Below are 14983 nucleotides of genomic sequence, written 5' to 3'. Positions count from 1 at the left end.
TAGGTAGCCAGGATGTATTAATGAAAAATTATAACTTTCTGGGTAATAATTTTGGTTATTTCTAATTCCTTCCACCTTTTCTTTGCTATCCCTCCTCCTCTTCCTTTGTCTTTTGGCTTATATATTTTCTAAAATTTCTACAATCAACATGTACTTATTCTGTGTTAATATAATAAAAATAGGTTCATTCATTTTATTGTCACAAAGAATGAGTTTTGCATTCTGGATTTGGAATTTTGCGTCAGAGATAAGACTTTGAACCTGGGCTTGGCTTTCTGTTCTGGGTGCACTTTTCTTGTTTCACTACATTTCAGCATTCCAAGGATTTTCAGCCAGTTAAGATAGATGTGCTCAGAGGCAATGGCTGAAAACAAAGTCTTTAAAATGCTAAAAGTAGGCAAAATAGCAAATGACATTTAAAAGGAAGCAAAACCACTCTGAAAGGGACAAAATGCAACATATCATGGAAAAAGGAATTGATTTTGACCAACGCTGTTACAAATGTGAGATGAAGGTGGACGTGTCCTTGGACGAGTGAATGAGAGTGGAAGTAGGGAAACGAGTCTCTGGCATGTGCGCTGTGCGGGCCGTTTGGGTGATGGCGCTGTGTTCTGTTCATTCCACACGGTCCCTGAGCGTGAGGTCCTGCCCATCCCAGCTGTGGCTAGGTGGCTGCCCCCTGAAGGAGAACGTTCTTCCCCAGTCTGTCACCTGGGTGTGAGGGGGCTCCTCCAACAGGAAAAGGAGGGCTGGAAGTTCTATCTTCAGTGGGGAGAAAGAACACCCTGTTTGATCCTGGGGCCTTGTTCTTTGCATTTACACTCCAAGGAAGTGAAATGTCTGGGAAAGTGCGTCCACTCTGCTTCCTCCTCCCAGCTCGTTTGTTCTCTACAGACGTTTGTTTTGGTTTCCTAACGCTGCATAACACATTCTCCACAACTTAGTGATGTCACACAAGCATTTTAAAAATTTATGGACCCTGTGGGGGCAGGAATGCAAACAGGACACAACGGGGACGGCTTGTTTCTGTCCTCCAGCGTTGGGGTCCCTGCTGGGGCAGCTCCACAAAGCTGGTGGCTGGAGTCATCTGAAGGCTTCTTGACTCATCTCTCTGGCAGCTGATGTGGGCTGTAGGCTGGGGGCCTCAGTTGCTCTTCGTGTGGTTCTCTACCAGAGCTCCTTTGCTCTTCCATACAGCACGACACTAGTATCTCCAGAGACAGCACTCTGAAAGAGGCTAGTCGAACAGAGCTGTATTCTTGGGGTGACCTGTCTTCCAGAGTCATGTAGGACCACCTCCACTGGGGAGAACAGTCCCCGCTTCTGCCTTAGGTGGTGGGAACATGGACCTCACCTCTCACTGGGAGTCTTTCCAGGTCACACTGGAAGGACGTATGGGATGGGAGATCCTGTTGCCCCTGCTTAAAGCCCTGTAGGAGCATTCCATGACAAGTCTAGGATAAAGCCCAAACTCCATGTCGTATGGCCTGGCCCCCATTCCCTTGTTCACTGAGCAGCCACTGGGGCTCACTTTCTGGTTCTCTTAACACATCAATATCTTGGTCCACTCAGGGCCTTCACACGGGCTCTCCCCTGCTGGGTACCATCTTTGTTCCAGTTTCCTCTTCAAGTCTCAAGGTGAAAGGCTACCCACCAAAGAGGTCTTCTCTGGCCACCCTACACAGTCTCTTACATTCTCTATCACCTCACTCTCTTCGTCTCCTTTCCTGGCCCATTCCACTATGGGATAAGTATTGATTTCTTGGTTAAGTATAATATCTATGCTTATTTTATTCAAAACATATTCCCATTGCCTCGCACAGTGCCTGGCGCACGGTATTCACCCAACCGGGATGGGTGACATGCACAAATAAGTGCGAGGAGGTGCCTACGTCAAGAGGCTGGCTAGGAGCCGGATTCCAGGGCTGGCCTAGAACCCCAAGATGATCACATTTCCAATGGGTGTCCGTGTTTAGTTACCCTTTGTTCTCCTCAGTGTTTGCAAACCCTCATTACATGCTTCAGCCTTGATTCCTCTGTGTTAAGGCAGTGGTTCCCAACCTTTTTTGGGCCACGGACCAGTGTAACGTCAGAAAATACTTTCACAGACTGGCCTTTAGGGTGGGACGGATAAAGGCACAAAATAAAATTATGCTACCAGTGTAAAAACTGTGGTATTTTAAAATATAATTGTTGAACTTATGAGACAAGCATCAAGAGTGAGTCTTAGACGGATGTAACAGAGGGAATCTGGTCATTTTTAAAAAATAAAACATCGTTCAGACTTAAATATAAATAAAATGGAAATGATGTAAGTTATTTATTCTTTCTCTGCAGACCAGTACCAAATGGCCCACGGACTGGTACCAGTCTTCCTGGTACCAGCCCGGGGATTGGGGACCACTGTGTTAAGGGACATTAAAGTAGTACTCTGGTTCCTCATTAAGGTTTGGAGGGCCTTAAGTGGGAAGCAACGCCCCCTAGCGGCCAGCATGTGGGTGGCTATGACAGATACCAAAAAGAATATGGGTGTCTGGGCACAATAGAGATCCGACTGTGCCTTCCCAGGAGGAATTCATGGAGAACCTCATTCATTTGTTCATTCATTCATTCATTCATTCATTCATTTTTCAGTTCCACCCTTGGAGAATGTGGGTTTATTGGTATTAGGAAAGGTCACTTTAGACACTTTAGATTATAATTGGCAATGTAGGCAATGACTCCATCACACAAATAAGCTTATAAAGGGCTGCTGTGTCATGTATAAATGTTGCAATCACGGGAAATGTGACTTTTAGGTAGCTGTCACTAGATGAATTGTCTTAGAGCAGCTGTGACTTACCACTGGTTTATAAATCCATTAATAAACACCATGTAATTATGACCTGACCTCGTTGCTAGTCCTCTTCCCTTCACGCACTCCTTGCTAATCTTCAAACCCATGCAGAAGGCCCTAGTCTAAAGGACTTTGCACATGCTCTTCGCTGCCTCAAGTAGTCTTGTCCCAGTGGTTTTCACAGTTCACCTCCTCAGCTCCTTCAAGTCTTTGCTCTAAGAACATCTTCTCCATGAGGCCTTCTCTGACCATCCTTTGGAAACTTGCAGCCTTCCTGACAAGGTGAACCCCACACCCTTTCCAAAAAATAGCTCATTTAAACACTATGCAATAATAATTATTTTCCACTAATTGTTTAATTGTGTCTACCAGACTTTAAGATCTAGGAGGGCAGAAGGTTTTGTTTGCTCTCTTTACTGCTATATCCTCAGCTCTTAGTACTATGCCTGGAACATAGTATGTGCTCAATAAGTATTGTTAAATAAATGAATAAACAACTTGGTTAGCAACCATTCTTTATTCTAGGCTTTTTTTTTTTCAGCAATATGTAATAAACCTCAGTTTAATTTCCCTTCTGCTATTATACTCTAGATCAGGGGTCGGGAACCTATGGCTCGTGAGCCAGATGTGGCTCTTTTTTTTTTTATAAATAAATTTTTATTAATTTTAATGGGGTGACATCAATAAATCAGGGTACATATATTCAAATAAAACATGTCTAGGTTATCTTGTCATTCAATTATGTTGCATACCCATCACCCAAAGTCAGATTGTCCTCTGTCACCTTCTATCTAGTTTTCTTTGCGCCCCTCCCCTTCCCCCTCTCCTTCCTTCTCTCCCCCCGCCCCCCCCCCCCCCGTAACCACCACACTCTTGTCCATGTCTCTTAGTCTAGTTTTTATGTCCCACCAATGTATGGAATCCTGCAGTTCTTGTTTTTTTCTGATTTACTTATTTCACTCCGTATAATGTTATCAAGATCCCACCATTTTGTTGTAAATGATCCGATGTTATTCTAGGCATTTAACAAATAGTTCTGATAATCAATACCAGCAGCCTAAGAAATATTTTTCTTTTTGTTACTGTTTTAAAGTAGGGGAAACTGAGGGTCAGGGATGTCAAGTAGTTTGCCTTGGGGAACACAGCTACTACTCAGCAGAGTTTGGAATAGAATTCAAGTGAATATGACTTCAAGATCAGTCCTGCATTCTGTACTATTTATGCAAAACCCCCAAAGAAACCCAGCCCCACTCTATGGCCAGGTGAGGATAGACAAGATCAAAGAGGAACATACAATTCCAGGGTTGGGCACTATGGTCCTGACAGAAAGCATCAGAGAGGTGAGCTGTTCAGCTCAAGAGTCCAAGGGTCCTGTGCAAGTTTTGGGTGAGAAACTAATGGGTTTTTCTCCCACATTATCCCAGAAAGGTTGCAAACCAGAAGACATGTAAACGAATGTCAAGACCTACCTGCCTGAAGCAGCCTGGCCTGCAGGACTTGGAGAGAGCAATTCCTACAGGTTCCACACTGATTACATTTCCCAAAGAAACTATGTTCCTGAAGTAGTGGAATTCAAGGAGTTCCATGTATCGTCTTGGTAATCTCAGTTATGGCTGCATGATGATAAATATGTGAGTGTGACGGTACAGACCTGTGGTTCTCAAGCGTGGTTCCTGGCCCAGCAGCACCAGCAGCACCTTGAACTTGTTAGAAACCCTGTCCCCTACCCAGTGTTGATCTGGGGCCTGGAAACCTGTGTTTCAACAAACCCTACAGGTGGTTCTGAAGTTTGGAACCACTGGTATATATATTAATGCCAAAGGAGGGCCTTGCTGACCTCCTAGTCCTTCAATATTTGTCCCTTCATGGTTGTGCTGTAAGATCTGGAGTCAGGTCTGGGTTTGTACACTATAGTAGTTGATTTCTCTAAGTCTCAGTTTTCTTATCTGTAAATGGGGATTAAGAACACAAAGATGGCGTCAGAAGCAAAGACGGAAGTACCCACCCCTCTCCAAGCCAAAGCTAAAGCAAAGGCTTTGAAGGCAAAGAAAGCAGTGCTGAAAGGCAGCTACAGCCTGACCAGGAGGTGGCGCAGTGGATAGAATGTCAGACTGGGATGCAGAGGATCCAGGTTAGAAACCCCAAGGTTGCCGCTTGAGCACGGGCTCACCAGCTTGAGTGTGGGGTTGCTGGCTTGAGTGTGGATCATAGACATGACCCCATGGTTGCTGGCTTGAGCCCAAAGGTTGCTGGCTTGAGCAAGGGGTCACTCTCTCTGCTGTAGCCCCCAGGTCAAGGCACATATGAGAAAGCAATCAGTGAACAACTAAGGAGACTAAGGAGCTGCAACGAAGAATTGATGCTTCTCATCTTTCTCCCTTCCTGTCTGTCTGTCCTTATCTGTCCTTCTCTCTGTCTCTGTCACATACATAGAAAAAGCAGTCACACACACACACAAAAGATGATCGGCATGTCACCCACCTTCCAGCAGGTAAAGACACTGCAGCTCTAAAGGCAACCTAACTGCCCTGGGAAGAGTGCCCCCAGGAGAAACAAGCCCGACCACTATGTCATCCTCAAGCTCCCCTGGCTACGCGGAGTCAGCCACGAAGAAGATGGAAGACAACAATACACTTGTATCGATCGTGGCTGTCAAGACCAACAAGCACCAGGTCAGACAGGCTGTGAAGAGGCTCTGTGACATTGATGTGGCCAAGGTCAACACCCTGCTCAGGCCTGATAGAAGAAAGCATATATTTTTGATTAGCTCCCAAGTATGAGGCTTTAGATGTTGCCCACAAAATTGGGACCATCTTCTAAACTGAGTCTAGCTGGCTAATTCTAAGTATAAAAACTTTACACTAAAAGGAAAAAAGAATACCTATTTTATAGGGTTTTTATATAAAGTTAAAATTAATTGAGAGAATGTATATGAAGTTCCTGGTATTCCGAATTGAGATGTATATGAAGTAGTAGGTATTCAATATATTCCTTTGCCTCCTGCTTCCCACCTTCATTAGCCTGGGCTGTGTGTGTGTGTGTGGGGGGGGGAGGGTTATGAGCAACGGAAAGCAATTCACAGTAGCTTCAGGGAAAATAAAAACACGATGGCTTCATGGAGGACCTCAAAGACTTGTCCATACTTGCTGCCTCCAGATTTCTGTTATCCCACTCATTCTTGAAACCACAGTCATCAGGATTTTGTACTTCGACCTCCTGGAAGCCCCACTTCTCTTAAGTTTACAGTGACCTACCTCCTTGAGGCTAAATCCAATAGTCCTTTTGCCTTTATCTGACCTGCCTTTATCAGTAGTTGACACAGTTGATCACATTCTCCTTGACACCCTTTCTTCTCTCAGCTTCAGGGACGACCTTCTCTTCTGATTCTCCTCCCATTTCTGGATGGCCTGTTTTCTTGGCTGAGTGCTGGTCATTCTTTAACTCTCTAAAGGTTGAAGTCCCCCAGAGCTCAAACCTTGGACCTCTACCCTTTATCGATCCATATTCATCCTGGGTGATCTCATCCCCAGCTTGGACCACTCCCCTGAACTCCACTCTGGAATACCCACCTGCCTTCAAAGTGTCTGCACTTAGATGTTGAGCAGGTTTCTCAGATGTAGCCTGCTCAAACAGGGCTCCTGATAGCCACCCCCCCCCCCACCACCCCACTGTGTGCACCAAAGCCTGCCATGCCACAATTTTTTTCCATCTTGATTAATGGCAGTACCAGCATTTGTGTACTTTAGACCAAAACCCTGGCTTCATTTGATGCCTAGCCTTCTACTGTATCCCACATTCAACCCGCAGCAGCAGCCAGGCTTGCTGGTGCTAGTTTCTGGATGTATCTGGAATCCAATTCTCAGCATTCCAGGTAGGTCACCGTTGTCTGTTGCCTGGATTTTGCAGTGGCCTTCTAAACGCTCATGCCCTTATTCCCCCAACAGGCAATTTCCACAAAGCAATCAGAGAAATCCTGTTAATATGTAAATCAGATCATATCACTCCCATGTCCCAAAGCCTCTAATACACAATGTTTTCCCATTGCCTCTTTGTATTAGTGCCCTAGAGTTGCAGTAACAAAGTGCCATGAACTGGATAGCCTAAAGCAACAGAGTTTTATTGGCTCACAGTTCTGAGGCCAGAAGTCCAAAATCAAGGTGTTGGCAGGATCAATGGCCTCAGGAGGCTCTGAGGGAGGAACTGTCCCACACATCTGTCCTAGCTCCTGGGGACTCCAGCAATCCTTGGTGTTCCTTGGCTTATGGCTACCTTGTTTCAATCTCTGTCTCCATCCTGACAGGGTCTTCTCCTGTGTGTGTCTCTCCTCTTCTTGCCATAACCCCAGTTATTGGAGTTAGGGCTCACCCTAATTCATCATGGCCTCATCTTAACTAATTATATTTGCAAAGACACTACTTCTAAATGTTCTGAAGTTCTGGGCAGACATGCTATTTTTGGTGGGGGCGCTGTTCACCCCAATACACTTTTGAGCCTCATATCCTCCTACTCTGTGCCATTTTTTTGGCTTTATCCACAATATTCTCCTCATGGCTCCTTGAACATGCCAGGCATGGTCTCACCCCAAGGCCTTTGCGTTTTCTGTTTTCTTTGCCTAGACTGCTAACTCACTCAGGTTCTTTCTAAAATGTTACCTCCTCACTGAGACCTTCCCCAGTCACCTTATCTAAAAACCCATCATCTCTCATCAAATTTCACATCTCTTTATTTCAGCTTTACATTTTCCTCTTTGGCATTTTAACACTTTCTAATATACTATAGCAGGCATCCCCAAACTACGGCCCCCTGAGGCCATTTATCTGGCCCCCCGCAGCACTTCCAGAAGAGACACTTCTTTCATTGGTGGTCAGTGAGAGGAGCACTGTATGTGGTGGCCCTCCAACCGTCTGAGGGACAGTGAACTGGCCCCTTGTGTAAAAAGTTTGGGGACCCCTGCATATAGTCTTCTTAGTTTTTATTTTGTTCACTGTTCTATGCTCAGCACCTAAAACAGTGCCTGGTACATAGTTGGTGCTCAGTAAAACTTTGTTGGAAAATTTTTGCATTAATTAACTGAATAGTCTGGGAGTGGAACAAATTCAGCTATTGAAATTATCATTTAAATTTAAATATAAACATGTGCCTTTTGGCTTTGCCTTTCTTTCTGTTGGCTTCATTTTCAGGTAGATTCTTCTCTTATTTTGCAAAGGCCACCAACAACTCTAGGTTCACATCTTACCAGCTTGACAAGAATCTTAGTCAGCTATTGTCATAATCACGCTGCATAACAAAACACCCTCAAAGTTAGTGGCTTAGCACAACAAACATTTATTTTTCTGGCTCATGGTTCTGCTAGTTGGAGATTGTCTGGGTTTGGGTCTAGGCTGCTGTTTGGATTTGGGTCCACTCCATATATTTCATTAGTTCATGTAACTGGGAAATGTGGGTGTTTCAGACAAGCTAGGTCCAGAGGCTCAAGAGATATCGAAAAGCACCATCTCTCTGTCAGGTTGTTTTCTCTTCAAATATTGGCTTACTGTATGCCCCCATGTATAAGATGCACCTTTTTCTGAAAAAAATATGGGGTCTAAAAACTGGCTGTGTCTTATACAGTGGTTGTAGATTGTTTACTTGCATTTCCCACTTTTTTGTGTGGATGAGGAGTTGTATATAAATTTTATGATAAATAAAACTTGAGTTCAGCCTGACCAGGTCGTGGTACAGTGGATAGAGTGTCAGACTGGGACGTGGAGAACCCAGGTTCGAAACCCCGAGGCCACTGGCTTGAGCGCGAGCTCATCTGGTTTGAGCAAGGCCACTAGCTTGAGCCCAAGGTCGCTGGCTTGAGCAAGGGGTCACTCAGTCTGCTCTAGCCCTCCTGTCAAGGCACACATGAGAGAGCAATCAATGAACAACTAAGGTGCTGCAACAAAGAATAGATGCTTCTCATCTCTCTTTCTTCCTATCTGTCTGTTCCTATCTGTCCCTCTCTCTGTGTCTGTCACAAAAAAAAAAAAAAAAACCCAGAAAAAAAACAAAACAGAAAAACACTTGAGTTCAATAACTTGATGTAATACATTTCCCCCCAAATTTTGGGCCCCCAACTTAAGGTGCCTCTTATACATGGGAGTGTCTTATACATGGGGAAATACGGTAATTAGGAAGCTAGGCAACCCACTGAGAGCCTATGGCTCAGTAGTCCAGCCTGACAGTCCTAGCAGGTTAAGGAAATTCTCTCTCCATGTGCTAGATACTAATTCAGAAAAGATTCCTAATTGGTCCTTCTTGGGTCTCAAGCTCATTGCTGGACCAGTTGCTGTTTCTAGGAGATAATGTGTGAGTTTCCTATTGCTGCTATAACAAACTACCACATATGTGGAGGCTTACAACAACATAGATTTATTATGTTAGGGTTCTGTAGTCGAAAATCTTACGCAGGTGCCACCGGGCTAAATTCAAGGTGTGGAGTTAATTAACTAAACCTTAATTCCTCCTTGCCATGTAAGGTTGTTACTATGTAGTCACAGGTTCCAGAGATTAGGCTGTGGACAATTTTGGAAGGCCAGTATTCTGCCTATCACCGGTAGAAAATATAGTTGGCCCAATCTGGTTCACATGGTACCTTCAGTAGGTAAGCTGGGCGGGGCTCCATGACTGACACATCCACAAACCACATGGGATGGGGGCGGAACCATATCCCAGAGATATATGTAGTGAATAGGAAGGCAAGAAGAGCATGTGTCCACTTCATGTTCCTTCTGAGAGTCCAGCCATGCCCTAGTAAGCCTCTGTTGATGCTGAACAGGACTTTTCTATGTCCTGTTAAAGCTACTTCCAATTAATAGACTTGGATTCCAAAGTGGAAGTTCCCTAATGTGATGGTAAATTTTATGAGCATCTGTTTGTCTGGAGAGCCTCGACTAATACACTCATGGACAGAGTACTGAAATGAGAGTCAGGAGTCCTGGTCCTGCCTCTGTCCCTTGTTAGAAACAAGCTTGAAGGGTCTATCCAGCATAGGCTTTCTAGAATCTTTTGGCCTCACTTGGTTGGCGTTGGAGAGAAATCATCCTAGAGGTTAGAGTAGCAGGAGGAACTTCTGACTGGCTTTTCATGTGGGGGCAGCAGATTCTCCTGCGTTGGAGGCATTTGTCACCTGTAACAAAAGAGAGTGATGGGTCAGAATCAGTCACAGCAGTTCCTTTTATCTCTTGCGTGCAAGAAGCAAACAAGATGACACGGATGTTGGCTGGGAGCCCAGTGTTGCCTAGGGCTTTGCGGAAGAGGCAGACATTACAGCTTCTCCAGAATTTTTCTTTGGCCTGATCTGCACTGGAAGGGGAGTGGCAGGCTCCCAGCTCCAAGCAGATCAGTGTCCCCAGCCCTGTTTGCCCAGGCAGGCACCTGAGAACCTTGAGCTCATGATAATGCTTTGATGTGGAGATAGAGCTGGGCATTGGATTCCGGGTTAAGGAGCCACCGGAGCACAGGTAGAAAGACACTGGCTGCAATGGACTGAATGTTTGTGTCGCCTTGAAATTCCTATGTTAAAATCCTAATTTCAGTGCAATCAGATAAGGAGGTGGGGGTCTTTGAGAAGTGATTAGGTCATGAGGGTGAAGCCCTCGTGAATGGGATTAGTGTCCTTAGAAGAAGAGACCAGAGAGCTAGCTAGTTCTTTTTCCTCTGCGTGAGGATACAAGAAGCTAGCTGTCTATGAACCATGAAGCAGGTCCTCACCAGACACTGGATCTGCCAGCACCTTGACCTTGAACTTCCCAGCCTCCAGAACTGTGAGAAATAAACTTGTTTAGACCATCCAATCTATGGTATATTTGCTCAACCTGACTTAGACAACCCCCTTCATCATAGCTTTCCAGAGCCTGGCAGCGGCAGAGGTCTGACTTATGTACTGACCAGCCAGGGCAACCTCAGCTACTCATTTCCGGGCTTTGACGTTGGTTAGAGTCCAAATATTAGAGGTTATATATAGCTGTGTTAAGATTTCCTCCTTCTCTTTTTTCTAACCCTGGAGGAAGAATAACCATGGAAATTAGAATTAAGCATGACATATATATATTTTTTCCAGAGAGGCTGAAAACAGGTACCAATGTCCACTTGAGTTATTTATAGAGAGAAAAGTTTGGATAGAGCTCTTAAAGAAGTGGTTGATGGAATATTACCTCCAAGATGAAGAACAAGATGTACGCAAGCCTGAGAATGTTCTCAAGCTTCTGGGTGGCTCACGAAGAGAAACTGTTTCTGGTAAATCCCGGGGAAATAAAAATAGGCTGACAACACTGAGACCAATGAACGGCTAGTTGGAAGGGCGGCTGACCAACATGAACGCAGATCTTGAATGTCTTGAAATCTGATCCTGAATGCTGTTTACCTTAGTAAGGATTTTTGTTGTTGTTGTTTTGATAAAAATTGAGAGCTTGTAACTATCTTTTTGAAACCTTCCTATTTCTTCATTTCTCCCCCTTTTCACCCTAACAATCCCCTTTCTCTGTTTGCTGTGGGCTGTGAACATGCCAGTGTTGCCAAATAGGTCAGTTGAGATGGACATGGTAGTTTAAATACATGTTATGTCCACTTAATGTACATCAAGGAGATACCACCTCAACTAAGGGAAGTGGATATCACCTATAAGATTAGAAACTGGTGCCTGATCTGTGGTGGTGCAGTGGATAAAGTGTCAACCTGGAAATGCTGAGGTTGCCAGTTCAAAACCCTGGGCTTGCCTGGTCAAGGCACATATGGGAGTTGATGCTTCCAGCTCCTCCCCCCCTTCTCTCTCTCTCTCTCTCTCCCCTCTCTATAATGAATAAATAAAATCTTTATAAAAAAAAGATTAGAAACTGTTTTACTTTGTTGCTTTCATTAATTTTTTTTTTTATATAATGGAATGGGAATCTAGTGTAAAGTTGTGCTGAAACTATCTCTGTAGGTTGTTTAAACCAGGATTTCCCCAGCGCCACATACAAATCATCCGGGTAACTCGGTAAACTAGTGTGGCCTGGGTTTTACTCTCAGAGATTCTAATTTAGTGGCTCTGGGTGAGGCCTGGGACCTGTGTTTTTAAAAGTCTTCTTCAGGTGAATTGGCTATGCTGCTGCTCGGCTTGGGAACTACAGGTTCACAGGGTCTGCTGTCATCCAGGCAGCATGTCTGCCTGTGGGAAGCTCACAGCAACACGCAGGAAGAGGAGCCCGGAGGGAAGCCCTGAGTCCCGGCCTTCAGCCCTGTGGAACCACATCTCTAAAATGTCAGGACTGTTCCAGATGGAGATTGACCATGTGGAAAAGGGAAGAGCGGATGAAAGAGGATTCCATCTGGGAGGCGATGAGGGACCCGTTGATCGTCCAAGTGGACATGACCAATGGGCAGGCGCAGAGAGGACTCCGAGCATCCAGGCTTGAGCTCACTGATGATGACGCGTGATGAAGTGAGAGGCAGGATGGGATTAGCCTGAATGTACAAGGAACTGACAGAAATGGAGGCAAGACACAGGTGACGTTCCGTATCTCAGGCTCTAAAGGTAGAGAAGAAGTTTCCAGGGGTGACAGAGATATGGGGACTGAGAAATAGGATGGCCTGAGTGATCTTCAAAGGGAAAGCTTCAGAAGATTTTAGGGAGAAGAGACCAGAGTCAGAGATACTGCATGCACATGTGTTTAAGAAGGCTAGTGGGGTGAGGAAGGAAGAAATACAATGGTATTTTTAGGAGGTTGAAAGAAGGTCATTTTAGATTTGGGCTCAATGTATTTACAGGAGTCCTTATCAGTTAAAGAGAAAAGCAGGAGAGGGATAGTCAGGGAAGGAGATGTGGTGATGGAAGTAGCCAAAAGCCAAGGAATGCCAGTGACCTCTAGAATTTGGAAGAGGCAAGGTTGTGGAGCCTCCAGAAGGAGCCGGGCCAACTGACACTTTGATTCTAGCTCTTTAAGACTCATTTTGGACTTCTGACCTCTAGAACCATAAGAGAATAAGCCAGTGTTGTTTGAAGCTGATAAGTTTGTGATTATTTGTTATAGGGGGAACAAGAAGTGAATTCAGAAGGGACCCCTGGTGGTGTAGTCCATTGAAGTCAGCTTCTGGGGGCAACTAACAGGACAGAGAAAATGGAATCAGAACAGATGTCAACATCTAGATATTAGATTTCTCAGGTTAGCTGTATTCCTTCTGTGGATAATTAGTGTGAGGAGCAGAGGGACTGGTGGATGAGGAAGATATGTTAAAGTGTAAAGAGGGATACCCATGCAAAGCATTGGGTGGATAGCCTTGATCGTGAGTATAGTTAGATGGGTGGAGCCAAAGTTGGAGTGAAGCTGGAAATGAGAAGCCAATGCAAGTCCTGGTAAGGGGACCTGCCTGTGCCTGTTTAGAGGGAATTCCCAACATAATTTTTCTACAGTTGTCCCTGATTTTTTTGGGGGAGGGGAATTCATTTTTTCCACATCTCACTATAGGGCTCTCATCTTTCTTCCTCCAGTAAAGGGCATATCTTGTCCTCCTGGCCAAATGATTGGTTGAGGGATGATCATGTGACCCAAGTTGGTCCAATCAGAGTGAAGTCCAGGTCTTGCCCAGGAGATACCTGGAAAAGAATTTCTCTCTTTTCCATTGGGCTTGAACTTGGGAGGATATGAGGACAAAGCCTGTCACAGCAGAAGTGAAAGATGGAGAGAAGCTGATGACATTGTTTAAGCCCCAGAATCCAGCAATGGCCTCAGTCTGCTGTAACCCTGATCTTTTCTGTTTCATGTCAATCAATTTCCCTTTTTGCTTAACCAGTTTGAGTCGTCTGTAATTGAAATGCTGCCCTCCCGACACCAAGCCTATGTTCTGGATCAACCCTGTTCCTCCCTTGGCCTCTTTTGATCCCATTGTGCATTGAACATTTGCTCCCCTGTGGCTTCCACACCTGTTTAATTTATCAAAGAGGACTGTAGACAAGGTGACAGGTCGTTGATGACAGGTTTTCTGAGTAGAGAAAACTGTCCCTAAAATAGGATACTTTGTGTTCTTTCATTTGAAATGGTTTCACTGGCAAGTCACAAAGGGAGGTTTTGTCCCTTGCATTTGTAGGTATGTGATATCACAACAAAGACCCAAGAAACAATTTCCCTTTTGGGGGATGAGTAAATATAGAACTAGTTATTGCTAGAAACCAATGTGCTAGATAAATGTATCCTCATAATAGAATGATTTACCTTATAATTGTGCCAAATTAATAAGCATTTTATAGCACCCTTTGAATTGTCACATATATCATCTGATTGAGTCAACCCAGGTTAAAACTACTCCCAAAGGTGGGTATTATCATACCCATTCTATAGATCTGGAAGTTGAAGCTCAGTGAGGTTAAAATGGATCACCCAAGTTCTGTAGCTAATGAAGATCAGGTATGGAATGGGAACCGGGTCTCTGTGATTTCAGACACCACACGGTGCTGGCAGGACGAGGCAGTTTGTGGCAGTGTTGCAGTGTCAAGAGTTAAGAGGTTACTAACCTGGTCTTCCTTTTGCATCTTTCACCAGGTCCTGTTGATTTTGCCTTTTTTTTTTTTTTAAGATTTTATGTATAGATTTTTTAGAAAGAGCGATAAGAGAGAGAGAAAGGTGGGGGGTGGGTGGGAAGTATCAACTCACAGTAGTTGCTTCTTGTATGTCCCTTGACTGGGCAAGCCCAGGGCTCAATCCAGCGACCTCAGCATTCCAGGTCGATGCTCTTTCCACTGCGCCACCACAGGTCAGGCTGATTTCGCTTCCTAAACAGCCCTCAGCTCTAACTAGTCACTTCTTTTCCAAGCACCACCTTTCTTTGCCTGCACCACAGCTATTGCCTCCTCACAGTTCTCTTTGTTTCCACTCTTGTCAACTTTAACCCATTCTCCAAACTGCATGGGAGTGGAGGAAACACAAGTCAAGTTCCTACGTCCTTTCTCTCTTAAGACCTTTCAATGATTCCATCTTCTCTTAAGATAAAACCAAACACCGTACAAAGGCTGTGGGGGCCATGTTTGGTCTGGCCTCTCTGACCCCTCCAGTCCCATAACTCATCTCTTCCCCCGTCACCTCTGAGCTCCAGCCACGCTGGCCCTCCCTAAGCTCCCTTCAGTGTCATGATTCCGTTAGTCCCACAGCC

General features: G+C 44.8%; 1 pseudogene; it reads left to right on the top strand.

Annotated features, from left to right (window-relative positions):
* The first annotated feature begins 4809 nt into the window (after positions 1–4809).
* On the top strand, positions 4810–5656 carry LOC136381455 (large ribosomal subunit protein uL23 pseudogene; annotated as a pseudogene).
* The last annotated feature ends 9327 nt before the right edge of the window (positions 5657–14983 follow it).

The sequence above is a fragment of the Saccopteryx leptura genome, chromosome 9, assembly GCF_036850995.1.
Source record: "Saccopteryx leptura isolate mSacLep1 chromosome 9, mSacLep1_pri_phased_curated, whole genome shotgun sequence".
NCBI lineage: Eukaryota > Metazoa > Chordata > Mammalia > Chiroptera > Emballonuridae > Saccopteryx > Saccopteryx leptura.
Note: the sequence above shows the minus strand (reverse complement) of the source record. Positions and strands in the feature narration are given on the sequence as shown.